The sequence below is a fragment of the Globicephala melas genome, chromosome 11, assembly GCF_963455315.2.
Source record: "Globicephala melas chromosome 11, mGloMel1.2, whole genome shotgun sequence".
Taxonomy (NCBI): domain Eukaryota; kingdom Metazoa; phylum Chordata; class Mammalia; order Artiodactyla; family Delphinidae; genus Globicephala; species Globicephala melas.
In genome coordinates this window covers 66317385-66331984 of record NC_083324.2, presented here as the reverse complement: position 1 = coordinate 66331984, position 14600 = coordinate 66317385, and the positions used below count along the sequence as shown (strand labels likewise).

General features: G+C 42.9%; 1 protein-coding gene across 1 annotated transcript in view; it reads left to right on the top strand.

The window, feature by feature from the left end:
• Positions 1 to 14600, top strand: part of TMEM217B (transmembrane protein 217B) — a 28719-nt gene that overhangs the window by 2032 nt on the left and 12087 nt on the right. The window lies entirely within an intron of this gene.

The window sequence follows — 14600 nt, the reverse complement described above, 5'->3', positions numbered from 1 at the left end:
ATAAAATTCAAGCTCCTTAAAGACCCTATATGATTTGGTTCCACTCTCTTCCTTGCTTAATCTGCTCCAACCACACTTACTGCCTTTTTGCTATTCCTTGAACACTCCAAGCATGTTCCTACCTCAAGGTCTTTGCATTAGCCATTTCCTCTGCTTGGAATTCTCTTCCCCCAAATATCTGGATGGCTTGCTCCACATTCCATATTCCCAAGTGTCTTCACCTTGGGGATACCCGCCCCTACCACCCACCTTAAATAGTGGGCTCCACCACTCTATTTTTCTTTAAAGCACTCTCCCTACCTTCCGTACTATATACCTGTTTCTTGTCCATCTCCACCCCCTAGAATGTAAATTCCACTAAGGCAAGGATTTTGTCTGCTTTGCTCTCTGCTCTTCTCTGCTATTCTCACCTAGAATAGTGCTTGGCACACAGTAGGTGCTTAATATTTACTGAATGAGAGAATGAAGAGTATAAACTATTCTTGTCTTTTGGTTCTATGTTGTTCACACACATTTTTTGTTGGAAAAGATGATAGGAACCATTTTTCTCACCCCTAGCAGGATGTGTCCACTTTACCAAAGAGTCTATAAGCTTACCTATGCTCTTGGTTGAAGAACAGTCTTCCTTGCTTGGGAAAGATTGTCCTCTTCAAACCGTTTTGCATCTTCAGAGGGATAAACCTGTACCTAAAATGATGAAGGAGGGAGGCCACACACCTAGCCACCTGTCCATCAAAGGGTGATAGCTGTGACAGCAAGATCACCGTCACACCAAACTTTGCCCAACTAAAGGTGAAAATCATTGGTTTGAGGTTCCCAAGCGGTCCTTGGAGTACTTTTGATGGAGACTCTTAGTGATAGGCACTCACTGGTCCACTATACTGGTGCTTCTTATACGTTAATGTACATGTGAATCACCTGGGGATCATGTTAAATGTCTAGATTCTGATTTAGTAGGCCTGGATGGAGCTTACAGTTATGCATTTCTAACAAGCTCCCAGGTGACACTGATGCTGCCGATTTGCGGGCCTCACTTTGTAGATCTTCTGTTACTTGGCACAATATGGCCTATGATCCTTAAATTTATCACAAAGGTTTGATTATTTTGAAACTCTAAGTAGAAGACTCTCAATATTGTCTGCCTGCAAGCTCTTTGGAGCAAAGGGAATGAGCTATGTCTGGGTTGAATGCACACTCAAAAGAGTGGGCTATCCCAATCCTTAGAGAAAGTTCTATGGAAGAGATAAACTGTGCATAGAGACACATGCAGGCAAAGAAAGAGAAAGACCTGAAGGACCTTTCAGAGTAGCAGCTCCAGGGGGAGATAAAAATCAAGAAAAAAGCCTTTGGACTAAGTTACAAAGAGATCACTGGCTGACTTTAACCTCAGTGTAGGAGTGGAGTGGACCCTGTGCTAAGAGGAAGGGTTAAGAAATGAGAGCAAGCAGCAGCCCTCACAATGCACTGCAGAATGTTGGACCACCAAAGGGACGGTGAGGTCAAGCTGGGATCTAAAAGCAAGAGAGCTTTTGCGGTACCTAAACAACCACTAGACAGAGCCAAGTGAGAGAGATCAGTTATGTTAGGGAAGGCAAAGGGCTAAGCAAAAAGACTGAAGAAGCAAGGTTATAGGAGTAAAGAAAGGAAGAGAGAGTAGTTAGAGTTTGAAGGAGTGGAGGGAAGGTTAAGAATTTCTTTCCTAGGAACTTATTCTAAGAAAGTAAGTCAAAAGGAGGGGGAGAAAAGCTCCGTGTACAAAGGTATTCTTTGCCTAGTAACCAATAATAAACGGGACAAATCAAAAGAATATAAAGGTTTAAACATGAGAAGGCAGTTACACAAATTACGGCGTGTGGTTTGTAAACTTGAAGCATGCTAGGTCATTAAATGGTGCAAATTTGAATGCTACATTGTGCGTCAAAAAGGTTTATGAAGTGAGGTACAGCAGGGAAAAAGCAGAATGCAAAATGTCTTTGCCCGATTTCAATAAAAATATATGGGTTTTGTCAGAGTAGAAGAAAACATGGAGAAATTTAGAAAATTTTGTTAGATAGTAGAATTATACATCATTTTATTTCCAGAATTCTTCTCTAATGCTACCATATTTTTTATTATTATGAAATACATGTCACATAATAAATTAGGGGGTGGCAAACATTTTTCTATAAAGGTCCAGGCTGTAAATAATTTTTGGCTTTGTAAAACTAGCAAGGCTGTGTTCCAATAAAATTTCATTTGTAGCTACAAAAATTGGGATTCTATATGATTTTCACATCACAAATTATTCTTCTTTCAGTTTTTTTCCCAAATATTAAAATATGTAAAAACCATTCTTAGTTCACAGACCATACAAAAACAGTGCACCAGATTTGGCTCACGGGTAGTAGTTTGCCAACCCTGCAGTGAAGACTAAAGAATAGGGAATTCCCTGGCTGTCCAGGGGTTAGGACTCCACACTTTCACTGCCGAGGGCCCAGGTCCAGTCCCGGGTCGGGGACTAAGATCCTGCAAGCCGCGGGACTTCCCTAGTGGCGCAGTGGTTAAGAATCTGCCTGCCAATACAGGGGACATGGGTTCAATCCCTGGTCCGGGAAGATCCCACATGCTGCAGAGCAACTAAGCCCGAACGCCACAACTACTGAGCCTGCACTCTAGAGCCTGCGAGCCACAACTACTGAGCCTGCGTGCCACAACTACTGAAGCCCACACTCCTAGAGCCCGTGCTCCGCAACAAGAGAAGCCACTGCAATGAGAAGCCCGCGCACCACAACGAAGAGTAGCCCCTGCTCGCCTCAACTAGAGAAAGCCCGTGCGCAGCAACAGACCTAACGCAGCCAAAAAAAGAAAGATCCTGCAAGCCAAGTGGCAAAAAAAAAAAAGAAGAAATAACAAGATTAAGAAACAAAAAACCTTATAAGTCCCCATTTTGCCCCTCCTTGATCCCATTCCCCTCCTTCTCCAGTGGAAACCAGGATCCACTCTCATCCATGTTGTCGACTTTTACTATATATGTGGGAATCTATAAACATGTTTTTCATGTTTTGAAACTATAAATAGCAACACACTGTACATATGCTTCAGCAACTGGGTTTTTTCACGCTGCATTCTGTTGACACAGGGAGCTCTTGTTTGTTCATCTTAACTGCCCTATTGTGTTCCACTACGTAAATATTCCTCAGTTGTCATCGCCAGTTATTTTTATTTTGAACAGTGTTCAATTAACATTCTTTAACACATTTACCGTGTGCAAAATTTTCTCTACTATGGTGTTTTTCAAAGTACAGTTTGTCAACTATTAGTGAGTTGACATTAAAGGTTGTGACCTTTAATGAAATCAAATAGGAACATTTATATCTTAAAGTTACATAATGTGTCAATTATATCTCAGTTAAAAAAAAGGAGTAGACAGGATTAGAAAAGGTCAGATCATGTTACATGTAATAGGAAAAGGCATTGTGGTGCAAAATTTTAATTTCAACTTTATACGCACTTATACATACATGTGTTTGTGTGTGTTTATGTGTACTTGATTGTAATGTAAAATGTATTTCTTAGTAAGCGGTTGTCACAAAGTTTGAAAAACCCATTGCTTTAAGGCACCTAGGGACACCCAAGAAAAATATTGCAGGATCACAGAATATGCACAGTTTCCACTTAACTAGACTCTGCAAAATGCTCTCTGAAATGGTTTTTCCAATTTATATTGGTCCTCACCGCAATGAGTTTCCATTGCTTCACATCCTCACCTGTAGTAGGTTTTTCTCATGGGATGTTAAATATACCACATACACGAAAGAATGTATAAAACTAATGTGTATCCGCCTGCCAATGCAGGGGACACGTGTTCGAGCCCTGGTATGGGAAGATCCCACATGCCGCGGAGCAACTAAGCCCGCGAGCCACAACTACTGAGCCCGCGAACTGCTGAAGTCCGCGTGCCTAGAGCCCATGCTCCATAACAAGAGAAACCACCGCAGTGAGAAGCCTGCACACCACAACGGAGAGTAGCCCCCGCTAGCCACAACCAGAGAAAGTCCGCGCAGCAACGAAGACCCAAAGCAGCCAAAAATAAAATTAATTAATTAATTAATTTTAAAAAAATTAATATGTATAGTTTGATGAATGATAATAGCATTTGCCTGCATGTACCCACTCCCCACACTATGCAACAACAGGACATCACCAGTACCTTAGGTGCCTCTTGGAGGTCCCTTGCTCTGGGCATTCCCCTTTCTCCCCACTTCAGGTGTTACCACTGTGCAGAATTTTGTATTAATCATCCTCTGTGTATTTATATTTTTCAACCTACGTTTGTAACCTTAAGTAAAGTATTGTTTATATTAATGATATTGTATGGTATCCATTCTCCTGTTGCTTGATTCTTTAGACAACAGGATGGTTTTGAGATTTACCCTCATTTTCCACTGCTGTATAACATTCCATTTTATAAATAGCACAGTTTATCTATGTTACTACTGGTGAGCATTCAGCTGTTTCAGTCTGATCTGCAGCCTGAAGCAAGAGTGAGAAAAATAGATGCTTGTGGTTGTAAACCACTGGGTTTTGCATAATTAGTGTGGCCATAACTGATTATTATAGAAGTGGAATGGAAGAAAAGTAGAAGAGAAAAGTCAGCTAGGTGTACTCTTTCAAGAAGCTTAGCTGTAGGGGAATTCCCTGGCAGTCCAGTGGTTAGGACTCTGCACTTTCACTACAAAGGGCGTGGGTTCAATCCCTGGTTGGGGAACTAAGATCCCACAAGACACATGGCGCAGCCTAAAAATAAAAAGAGAGAGAGAGAGAGAAAGAAGCTTAGCTGTGAAGAGATTGAGAGGCTAGTTTCCTCCTCTTCCTCCCCCTCATCACTGTTGTTCTGTTTTAGTTCTTTAGTTGCCTGTAATATAAACCCCTTTCCCATGTACGGAGAATTTTTCACTCTATGAAACTTTGTGAGAAGCAGAGCTCACCTACCAGTATTGCAGCTAAAAATGGCAGCTACTTAGTTTTCCATCCTTCCTTATGAACTAAGTCATATGCACATGTCATAGGCTCTGCTAATAAAATGTTCCCAAACTAGACTTTGAATCAGGAGGAGCTTATGAGGCAAAGAAAAAAGAGAACAAGAAAATCCATTCTTCGTGGGCAGTGCCAGCTGTGACAGCAACACCCAGTTTGGGGGAATAGCTCTGGCAACAGCAACATCTAGAGTCTGGTGCTAGAAGGCCTCTCTCTCAGTGTAACTATGGTATCAAATGCTCATTGCTGGCAGCAGCAGTGTCTTCAGTGGCCCAGCCCTGTGGTGTGATATTGGCTACCATCCTGTAAGCAAAACCTCTGAATGTGGTGTGGTAGACTGATGGCATTCATGCCCCAATTCTTCACCTCTCCCTGCATCCGTATTATCTTGTGAGACCTTCTCATTCTTTTTTTTTTTTTTAATATTTATTTATTTATTTGGCTGCACTCGGTCTTAGTTGCAGGATGCGGGATTTAGTTCCCTGACCAGGGATCGAACCCAGGCCCCCTGCATTGGGAGCACAGAGTCTTAACCACTGGACCACCAGGAAGTCCCATGGGACCTTCTCATTCTGACTCTGGACTGACGATTGTGACTTGCTGTGATCAATGGATGTTCGCAAACGTTACACAAGCAGAAGCTTGAAAAGCACTTGGGTGGCTGCACTTGCTCTCTGTCTTAGTCTGTTTGTGATTCTATAACAAAATATTACAGCCTGAGTGTCTTGTAAACAACAGAAACTTATTTCTCACAGTTCTGAAGTCCAAGATCAGGGTGCCAGCGTGGCCGGATTCCGGCCAAGGCTCTCTTCCGAGTTTCAGACTGCCAACTTCTTGCCATGTCCTCGCATAGTGGAAGGAGCAAGGGATTTCTCTGGGATCTCTTCATTCAGGAGGGCTCCACCATCATGACCTAATCACCTCCCAAAGGCCCTTCCTTCTAATACCATCCCATTGGGCATTAGATTTTCAACGTATGAATTTGGGGAGGACAAAAAGCATTCAATCTGTAGCACTCTCACTGTTGTCCTCTGCCATTGCCATCACAACATGTCTAGGCTAGCCTGCTGGATGATGAGAAACATGTGGCCCTCGGCCAAGTCTCCCTGAGTTATCCCAGCTGAGGCCATCTTAGATCAGCCAACAGCCAGTTGACCCTCAGGCACATGAATGAGCTCGGCCAAAATCAACAAAATTGTCTAGCCAACCAACAGTTGACCCCAGACACTCGAGTGAGTCCAGCTGAAATCGGCCCAGCTCAGCCCAGCCCCAGATAAGCTGAACCCCACAGACTTGTGAACTAAGTACTGTTCATTGTTACATGCCACTGAGGTTTTGTGGTTGCTTATGTAGCATCATTGTGGCAATAGATAACTGGTCCTTTCCACACATCTATGAGCTATGCCTTTTTTGCTTAAATCAGCCAAGAGCCAGTATCTGTTGCTTGCCCTAACACAAAGCCTGAATGTAAATCAGAGAGAGACACAGGGTCAAAGGAGAGATTGTCTGAGCTGGGAAAGACTTTGGCATGCTTACAGGCAGAGGATTGGAGGCAATTGTGTTTATTAGGATATAAGTTTGGCTGCAAAATAACAGGGCTTTAAACATGATAGGAGTTTATCATTTCCCTCTCTCATGTAAGAGCCTAAGTAAGTGGGCAGCCCTGCTCTGGGAATCTTCAGAAGCCTAGATCCTTCTCTCTGTGTTTATCACGTCCTTGCCCAGTTGGTCTGAGATGACTCCCTACTCCATCCACGTTTCAGCCATTGGGAAGAGGGAAAGGGACGACATGACTTTCTCCTGAACACCTGGTGGTTACATTCATTTCTCCCCCTTCCAACCCACTCTCAGAGATTGGTCACACAGTTACACCCAACTGCAAGGGAGGCCAGAAAAGGCAAACCTTATTCTGGCCAATCATGTGTATATCTAAAAATCCTTCTTCTGTGGAAGAAGGGGCAAACAGATAGTAAGAGTTCTTGCCATGTCATTGGGGAAGAAGGGATAATTAATGGAACAGGATCTCTGTGGTAGACTTTATTAGCCATTTCCTTCCTTCTTCCCCGTTAAGGGGACCCATCTTTTGGAGAGGTGAGGCAACTGTGTTCCCAGTCTGGGCATAACTCATGATATGTCTAAACTAATGATGGCAATTCTACTCAGCTTTGTCAGGAACTGGTTTCCCCAACCTCCCCTGCAGCTGTGGATGACCACGTGACCCAGTTCTGGCCAGTGAGCCATGAAGGGAAGGCTGCTGGGGGGGTTCGGGAATGTGGTTTCCTTCCCATGGAAGAGACAAAGAGAGCTGACTGTCGCACTCCTGTTTGTGATACTGGTGTGAGGCTTATAACCATAAAAGAAAGGCCAAGAGAATTACAAATGCCAAACTAGAGCCCTGGCACCTTCTTGAGGATTCCAGTGACCTTGAGGGATGAGTGTGAGTGAGCCAGGTGGAGAAAGGGAGAAAAGATATTTGAGAAAGTAAGAGTATTATAAACATGAGAAGGGATGCTCAGAGATGTTCCTGGAAAGTTGGACTGGGGTCACATCGTGAGGACTTTGTATGCAGCAGTGCGATTTGTTGTCAGAATTGCCTCATTCAGAGTCGGGGCTGGTTTCCTGCTTCTTGGTTGATACACCACCAAAGCATGACAGGCATTTTTCCTTTGTAGGTTTAAGATGACTGAGCATCTCTTCCCCCGTTGGAGAGTTAAAATACTTTTGTTTTGGAAAATCTAGGCTCTCAAAGGCAGAGATTTAGATGATGTGGGTGGGTAGCGGGTGTAGATTTGAAAAGATGAGGGAGAAGGGAATCATTCCCAACCCCTACAGCAAGTGGGATTTCCCTGCCCTTGGGGAATGGAGAGGTGCCTGGCTCTGACCACCTTGGGGCCTGTGTTTGACTCCCTCCCAGACCCCAGAGTGACAGGATGTCTGTGTGGACCCCAGGCTGGGGACTGAGCTGTGAGCCACAACCTTCGGGGCTGTGGACAGTGGGACCACTGAGGCTAGGACATCAAGCCTCTCACAGTGGGCAGCCACACCCGCCTGAAGTCTAGAGCCCTTCCTCGAGTTTCCAGGATTGGATGAACTTGGGAGTTCTATGTGACTCCAGCAAGGAGAGAGGGGAGTGAAAATAAACAACAAAAACAACTGATTGAGATAGAGTTTCTCCCTAACTCCTTGAGGAAGAAAACTGAGTCCGATTTGATATTATTTTTTAAAAATAAAGGGAATTCCTCCCTGGCGGTCCAGTGGTTAGGACTCTGTGCTTCCACTGCAGGGGTTACAGTTTCAATCCCTGGCTGGGGAACTAAGATCCCACAAGACATGTGGAAATATAAAATAAAATAAAATAAAATAAAATAAAATACTGCTTTCTTGCATTAGAGTGTCCAATTATGGTACGAACTGATTCTGTGGTATACAAAGCCAAAGGAAAGGGAGTAAGAAGAGGTTATAAATTATCTCAGTAGCTTTTTTATTTAAGTCGATAGATTTTTTTACAAGAGACTGTAGAAGATGTGTCTCTAAGAGCTCATATATGCAAAGTATTCATTTTCATTTTTTTTTAAATACATTTATTTATCTTGGCCTGCATTGGGTCTTCGTTGCTGCATGCAGGCTTTCTCTAGTTGTTGCGAGCAGGGGCTACTCTTTGTTGCGGTGCGTGGGCTTCTCATTGCGGTGGCTTCTCTTGTTGCGGAGCACAGGCTCTAGGCGCGCAGGCTTCAGTAGTTGTGGCTCGTGGGTTCTAGAGCACAGGCTCAGTACTTGTGGTGCACAGGCTTAGTTGCTCCGTGGCATGTGGGATCTCCCAGACCGGGCCTTGAACCCATGTCCCCTGCATTGGCAGGCAGATTCTTAACCACTGCGCCACCAGGGAAGCCCTCCACAGTCTTCTAACTGAGATCACACACTTGGTTTTAGGACTTAATGAAATTCAGGTTCTTGATGTCTCATCGCCAAAAGAATTCAGTAAGAGACAAAGTGACAGGTTAGAAGCAGATTTATTTAGAGAGAAACACACTCCACAGACAGAGTGTGGGCCATCTCAGAAGGCGAAAGCGGACCCAGGATGTGGGGTTGTCAGTTTTTATAGGGGTGGGTAATTTCATAGGCTAATGAGTGGGAGGGGTATTCCAGCTATTTTGGGGAAGAGGTGGGGATTTCCATAAATTGGGTCACTGCCCACTTTTTGACCTTTATGGTTGGCCTTGGAACTGTCATGGCACCTGTGGGTGTGTCATTTAGCTTGCTGATGTGTTACAATGAGCATATATTGAGGCTTAAGGTCTAGTGGAATTCAGCTTGTCATCTTGGACCTATTTGGTTCTAATCAGTTTACTTCGAACCCTTGGGCTATGTCATTCTTTTGAAGGTTGTGCCCTGCCCCCTTCTCTCCTGTTTCATAACTACTGGACTGCCAAGGAATTCGCAATAGTAGTTTTATATGCATAATAAATAGTGGTTACCCCTTGGCATAAAGCAAAAATGATGATAGCAAAAACTCCTACATAGTACAGTGCTTACCATGTTCCAAGCATTGTTCTGAGTGTTTTAAATATATTAACTTGTTTAATCCTCACAGCAACTTTACAAGGTAAATGCTATTATTATCCGTGTTTTGTTTTAGTGTTTTTTATTGTTCTTCATATGCTCACAATTAGACATCATAATCCTCGATGCATGACATATTCCTCACTGATCCATGCATAGCTCTTTTAATTACTTTTAAAATACTAGTTATTTTTAATAAAGTAATATGTACCCTCAAATCCTCTACCCAAAATAAAATTAGGATCTTGTCAGTAATTCAGATCTGAGTATATGAGCTGCCCAACCCATTTCACTTCCTTCCTCTGGCCCAAGGTGATCGTAATTTAGAGTCCTAAATTCATCATTCCTTTGCTTTCCTTATATAGTTTTATTGCTTCTATATATACAGTCCAAAAATTGTGTGTGTGTGTATAATATATATCTATAGTTTTTAACTCTATATCTTCTTTTGGTACTTTTTTTACTTACTATTACATTACTAAGATTCATTCCAATTGTGTGTTGCTACAGTCATTCATTTTGATGACCATTTAACATCCCATTGTGTGAATATGTAGCAGTTTATTCATCCTCAAACCATTCTTTACTGAAGTACCTATTATATTCTCAGTGTAAAAGTACCTATTACATTTTTTTTTCTGGTTATTAACTGGACTAACTTTGTCACATCCAGGTTTGCTAATAGCTTCATGTGATTTGAAGCTGTTCTTAATATTGATGCCTCCCTTACATTGTCTACGATCTATTTCTTCCCTTGCCTTTTCAGGATACCGTGGATGGCTCAGAACATGACTAATTAACTCACTCCCCCAGGGTTGAACCTCCCTACCCCTGAGGTTGAACCTGGCAGGGCAGAGCTTCCAAAAAAACAAAACAGGGAATTCCCTGACAGTCCAGTGGTTAGGACTCTGCGCTTTCACTGCTGAGGGGCTGGGTTCAATTCCTGGTCGGTGGGGAACTAAGATGTCGCAAGCCCGCGCAGCGTGGTCAAAAAACAAAACAAAGGGCTTCCCTGGTGGCGCAGTGGTTGAGAGTCCGCCTGCCGATGCAGGCGACACGGGTTCATGCCCCGGTCTGGGAAGATCCCACGTGCCTTGGAGCGGCTAGGCCCGTGAGCCATGGCCGCTGAGCCTGCACGTCCGGAGCCTGTGCTCCGCAACGGGAGAGGCCACAACAGTGAGAGGCCCGTGTACCGCAAAAACAAACAAACAAACAAACAAAATAAATAAATAAAAAATAAACATTACACACTTCTACTGAGTTCAAAAAGTATGATGTTAAAGTGAAGTGGAAGGATAAAAATCAACTCTTTCTTTTACAATATTCTGTTATATTAATTTTTTTATTTTTCTAGCATAGTTTATTTAAAAATCTACGTAGAGATATCTTTAACTTAAAAACCATTTAAAATGTTGTAACTATTCAAAGATAGAATCAGAATCTCTTCTTGTTGTGTAGTAGTTGAAATGATGTATCATTTTCAGAAAATTTCATAAATAAACAGAAAAGACAGACTTCCCTGGTGGTGCAGTGGTTAAGAATCTGCCTGCCAATGCAGGGGACACGGGCTCAATCCCTGGTCCGGGAAGATCCCACGTGCCTCAGAGCAACTAAGCCCGTGTGCCACAACTACGGAGCCCACGTGCCACAACTACGGAGCCCATGTGCCGCAACTACTGAAGCCTGCGTGCCTAGAGCCCATGCTCCACAACAAGAGAAGCCACCGCAATGAGAAGCCCGCGCACTTCAACGAAGTGTAGCCCCCTCTTGCTGCAACTAGAGAAAGCTCACGCGCAGCAGCAAAGACCCAACACAGCCAAAAATAAATAAATTAATTAATTAATTAAACAGAAAAGACTTTGCACTATCACCAACTACTTTCCATGGTAACATTTTTAGCTCTTGGTTCAGACTACCACAGAGTTATCCAGCAAACCTTGCTCCCATGAGGCCAGCAAACCATTTCTGGGGCTACGAACATATTGTATTAAAGTTACACCAGCCAAAAGGGAGCCAGTGGGATTTATTTAATGATCTGGATTTATTAGGAATTCATGGAACAACTATATCTTCATAAATTTATTTTTATTAAAATTATATAAGTGTAGTAATAATACTTAAAGGCTTATAATAAAAACTTCAGTCCTCTGTACTCCCCTCACCCCTAGTCATACTTCCCACAGGCAACCACATCAATTCTTCTATTTCCCCTCCTATGTACCTCTTTATCTCTAAATTACATACTTATACTGCTATTTCTTGATTAATCATTTTTAGACATTATCTATTGACTTCCCATCATGATAGTGAGGACTTCTTATCCCATACACACATAAGCACTGCCTTTCCTCACAAACTCCCAACATGGCTGGGTCACCATGCATGATTATATCAAGACTACAACGGCATAAGTAGTGTTAATCACAGAGGAGACATGGTGGTGATTGGGCTATGGTGGTGGCAGTGGAGATGGGAAAAACAATAACTGATTCGAGAGATATGTGGGAGGGAGGGTAAATGGAACATAGTGTTTTTCAATGTAGGGAATGACAGAAAGGCAGGTACATGGGGAAATGGGCAGGTGGACGCTGATATTTACTGAAATATCAGAAGGTCGTAGCAGCAGGTGAGGGTGGGGTGGGAGAAATTGTAAGCTCAGTTTGGAACATATTGAGCTTGAGCAGTCCAAAGACAGTTCCCAAATGGAGGCAGAAGAGTTTAGTGTGCCGGTTTGGATCTCCAAGTAGAAGACTGGACTGGACTTGGGAGTCGTCAGTGTGTAGATGGCAACTGAACCACGGGAATAAGTGACGTTACCTAGGAAGAGAGTATAAAGTAAGAAGAGCGTCTTGGTTTGTGCACTGAGGAAGACTAACATTTAAGAATAAGCAGAAGGAGGGACTTCCCTGGTGGAGCAGTGGTTGGAAATCTGCCTGCCAACGCAGGGCACACGGGTTCGAGCCCTGGTCCGGGAAGATCCCACATGCCGCGGAGCAACTAGGCCCATGTGCCACAACTGCTGGGCCTGTGCTCTAGAGCCCACGAGCCACAACTATTGAGCCTGTGCGCCACAGCTACTGAAGCCCGTGCGCTTAGAGCCCGTGCTCTGCAACAAGAGAAGCCACCGCAATGAGAAGCCTGCGCACTGCAACGAAGAGTAGCCCCCGCTTGCCGCAACTAGAGAAAACCTGCATGCAGCGACAAAGACCCAATGCAGCCAAATAAATAAATAAATATTTTAAAAAAAAGAATAAGGAGAAGGAAGCTAGTAAAGGGTCTGCTCTAATCAAGGCTCTTTTCTAGTCAAGGCCCTCTGTTAGGAGCTGTGGGATAAATAGAGTCTCTGAGCTCTCTGAGCTCACAAATCTCTGAGGCAGATAAGGCACAAGTGGGTTGAGTGTTAAGACTGGTTTTAGAGCCAGGCAGGTGTGAGTTCAAATCCTGATTTTGCTACTGACCAGATGTACAGCTTTAGACAAAATAAATTAACTAACTTCTCTAATTCGAATGTCCTCATTGTTAGCCACTAGGATGACTATTGTAAGTATAAAATTTTATACTTTAAAATGGGTAAGATGGTAGGTTTTTTTACATGTATTTTACCAAAATTAAAAATAAAATAAAAATTTTAAATAATTCAAAACAATGTCCTAATCATAATTGTTTAATAATGTGGTATTTTTGCAGTTCTGTTATTTCTGCTGGTTCTCACAGTGCCTTGTTCCTTGTATGCTCAGTTATTTTTCACTATGTACTAGTCATTGTCCCTGAAAAATTACTGATGGTGATACTTTGAGGACCAGCACAAAGATGTATCCTTCCAGAGAAGGCGTGAGTTTGCTTCTGCCAGGCACTTAGAGACACTTCAGTTTAGGACTACTTTAAACTAGACTTAAAAGTTTTTTTGAATACTTCATGTAATTTGGGCTACAAATCTATAAAAATGTTAGTTATGATTACAAAGTCTCAAGGAGAGTTCCCCCTGCCCCCCGCAGCCCCCGCATATGTTCAGTGTAGTACTAAGTTCACTTTCCTTGGAGTCTCTTGGGACAAGATGTGGGGGTAAGTTTACTTCTGATTCCCCTTTACTCTAATCATAGACCTTTGTGGCCATGACTAATACAGGGAAGGCCTTCTAATAGACTCCCCACCAGGACTTCCCTGGTGGCTCAGTGGTTGGGAATCTGCCTGCCAACGCAGGGGATATGGGTTCAATCCCTGGTCCGGGAAGATCCCACATGCTGTGGAGCAACTAAGCCCGTGAACCACAACTACTGAGCCTGCACTCTAGAGCCTGTGCTCCGCAACAAGGGAAGCCACCACAATGAGAAGCCTGTGCACCGCAACGAAGAGCGGCCCCCACTTGCCGCAACTAGAGAAAGCCCACGCACGGCAATGAAGACACAACACAGCCTAAATTAATTAATTAATTAATTTAAAAAAATAGACTCCCCACCTTGGTGGACGCTGAACTTTAATTTCATTCCTCCTTACCCTACAGAGTTCTCATAATGAAATTCAAGTTTGCCCAGATTGGCAAATACCCTCAGAGCAAATTTGACTTTCATGTTTGCTTACCTGTCCCAATTCCTGAATTCCTATAGTCTTTGGTCTCCTACCTCTTATCTTGTCATCTCTTCTGTGCTTTCAAGAATATTTTAAAACTATTTTATACAGCAGTTTTTAGTTGTTGGGGTTTTTTTTGGCAGCAAGTTGGCCCCAATAACCTTAGCAATCAGAAGACCCTCTGCTTTATCTTTTCTTCCTTTTTATTGATTTCTGTTCTTTTATATATTTTCTCCCTCCTTTGTTTTTTGTTCTTATCCTTGGTTGTTTTTTTTCCCCCTTACTTCTTGGGGTGAATGCTTAGTTCATTATTGCCTTTTCTTTTTCCATGATAAGGCTATTCTATTCTAAGTTTCTAAATTTCCCTTAAAGTACGCCTTTCATTGTATTCCTTAAGTTTTGGTATGTAGTGGAGGAGTGATTGCTCAAAGCCTAATTGTCTTCATCAACTCACCCCA